Raw genomic sequence first — 2988 nt, 5'->3', positions numbered from 1 at the left:
TTTGCTGTGGCCTGCTGGGAGAGATCTTTCATTACCTAATTTGACACACACTGCACACCTACTGTGTGCCACACCCTGTCCTCAGTGCTGCGGACACTGCATCTACCACACAGGACTGATCTCAGCCTCCAGGGAGCTCACACTGCAATGCTGGCGGGGGAAGGCAGACGGTACACAAATAGGCAGGTAAAATGCACTTTAGAGCTGATACTGATATGCACTTTGGAAAACAGAACCTGTGTGCACACTAGGGCCCACTTGTTGTAGGTTTGGGAGTTTCTTCCCTCTGGCCTCCCTTCATTTCTGCCCTAAGGTCTCCTTCCTGATATGAAGAAATGAGGCCCACACACAGCAGTGCTGCCTGGCTGCCTCAGCTGCACTTGAACTCCTGGACCGATGTCACCGGAAGTGGGCGGCCTAGAGAATCTGTGCTGGAGAGTGGCACGCAGTGATAGTACAGGTGCTGTGAGGTCACATCCAGGAGAGCTCTTCTGAGCACCCCGCCCTCGCTCCAGGCTAACGGGAACTAAGGCAGAGCATCTGCAGACCAGGCCTTGGCAGGACCCACATTCCAGGGACTGCTGCAAGGTCTTGCTGATACAGAGGGCAGTGTGCAGTGACAGCATGCATGCCGAGGTCTGACTCTTTGAGAGAGAACAGACACAGCATGTTCACGAGCATGACATGCTCATTCCACTGTGCCCTACTCCCTTGTGCAGCAATCACATATGGTCCCCCAGAGTGGCTCCCTCGGGACCTCCTTTCCTGGCACGCGGGCTGAACCACCTCCAGCTTCAGATCTCCAGGCATTCTTGCTCAATAAGCTTTGCCTTTTCTGTTGAGCTGAGGCCCCTGAGCCTGACTCCAGATGTGATGGGTGCTGTCTGTATGACTGTGCACAGCAAGAGCTCAGGGCCACTCCACTGGTGCTAGAAAGAAGTGCAGTATCCCTCCAGAAGTGCAGGCAGGCTATGGCAGGTTGGTGAGAGAGGCACCAAACTGAACATATCACCAAATCCAGTACAGCAGGACATCTACCAGGTGTAAAAGGGTGGCATCAGTAACTGGAAATACTGGGCACTGGGGTGGGGATGGGAGCCTTAATGAACACAACACAGCACGAACATGATCTCTTTCATTAGTGAGGTCTTACATGTCATGTGTCGACCCTTTAAGGCCCAGTGTTAAGGGCTGAGTATATCTCCTCCAAATGCAGGTGTTGAAGCCTGTGAGACACACCAGGATGGTTTGGGGCATTTCCCCAGAACTCTTTGGGCTCAGAGGGTCTGAGAAATGACTGCATTTACACCTGGCCTGTTTGGGATATTTTACCACTGCTGGAGGAAATTCTACACAAGTAACCACAGGAAACCCTCCAAACTAGTGCCCCACCTTGTGATGCGCGAGTACAAGAACATGCAGGCCTGAGGTGACACCTGGAGATGTCAAGCTACCCTTCCAGCGTTCGGGAAAGTGACCCTCCCCTTCATAAGAGACACAAGTTTCCCGGCTTGTACGAATCTAAATGCATGACAGACAACTGATGTCATCCCCCACACGGAAACATGAGCACCTCTATTTGGAATTGACTCCGCTGACATTTCCCTTTCCCTGTAACCTGACCCGTATGTGTCTTCTGCAAATTACTCACTGAATGCTGATTATCATAAAAGAACACAGCCAGCCATCCCTGTCCTTACCGACTGTCATCAGCAGATGTGCCATTTGTCACCAGCAAACACAGCCAGTTATAACTGTCCTTCCTGATAACTCACCTTTTTGGCTTTTGCTAACTGCTTTCACAGAACTCAGGGCTTGTACTTTCTTTTTCCTTTGTGGCTTTTGCCTTTATAAACCTTCCTCCTACCCCTGCTTCAGGGCTGCAAGGTTCTGGAGTGACACGAGTCCTCTTTCAGTTGCCAACTTAATAAATGGCTCCTTTAATTTGGCTACAACTAGATGTCATCTTATTCTCATACTAATTTAAATACAACAACACCTTTTCTGATTGTTGTGGTGGACAAAAGAAGCAGGGGCCCTTCAGAGCAAAGAGTCAGCCCTGTGAAAGTTGAGAAATGCAAGACTGAGAAACCTCGGTGCATAACACCTGGATGCTCCTTGATGGATATTGCAAACTCAAAACAATACTCTGGAAAGAATTTCAAGCAGAAGGATGAATTGGCTCAGAAGCTGTACAACTGTCTCACAGCCCTGTCTTTGATAAAAAGCTGCTGGAGAAAATAGACATTGGCCATAAGGAAAAGATGCTGAAACCCGCTGGCTTATGCAGATTGGGCAGGAGACAGCACCCAGAGCAAGAGCTCTGTGCCAAGACTGAGATCGCTCTTAGTCTGCAGCTGATTCTGCAGACAGACTTCGGAACACCTTGATCCATGAAATATGCCATGTTGCTTCCTGCTGCTCAATGGTATTCATGACTCCCATGTTGACACAAGGGAGTGTCATGCCAGGAAATCCACCATGGCACACAGGCGGCCCAGGCCACCCGTCATGGTAACTGTATGATAAGCTACAAGATTCAGTATGAATGTACTCAGGGCAAATCCAAGACTGGCCACTACAGTGGGTCACTGAACACTGACCACTTTGTCTGTGCCACATGCAGGGGCTGCTAGTTTTGTTGCCATTACCTCAGCAAGATGGCATCCCCATTGCACCCCTAGTGCGACCATTTGCCAAATATGGGCAGCTGAATTACAGGACAGTTACGTAGTAGACATAGGAGACTAACCATGTGATGTGATGAAACAGCTCAGAAAGAATTATGTTGTCTTTAAGCAAAATAATAATTGCTAAGGTTATCTGAGAGTATACCTGTGTGAGCTTTACTGCTAAGAAATTTTAGGAAAGAAGTCTATTTTTGTGAAGTTGTAAATACTAGCATACTCTTAGAGTTTAAATACTTGTTAGATTCATATCAGTAATGAATTTTTTTTTTTTTTTTTTTTTTTTTTTTTTTTTTTTTTT

Source organism: Tupaia chinensis, unplaced genomic scaffold (genome assembly GCF_000334495.1).
Source record: "Tupaia chinensis unplaced genomic scaffold, TupChi_1.0 Scaffold000328_1, whole genome shotgun sequence".
NCBI lineage: Eukaryota > Metazoa > Chordata > Mammalia > Scandentia > Tupaiidae > Tupaia > Tupaia belangeri.
Note: the sequence above shows the minus strand (reverse complement) of the source record.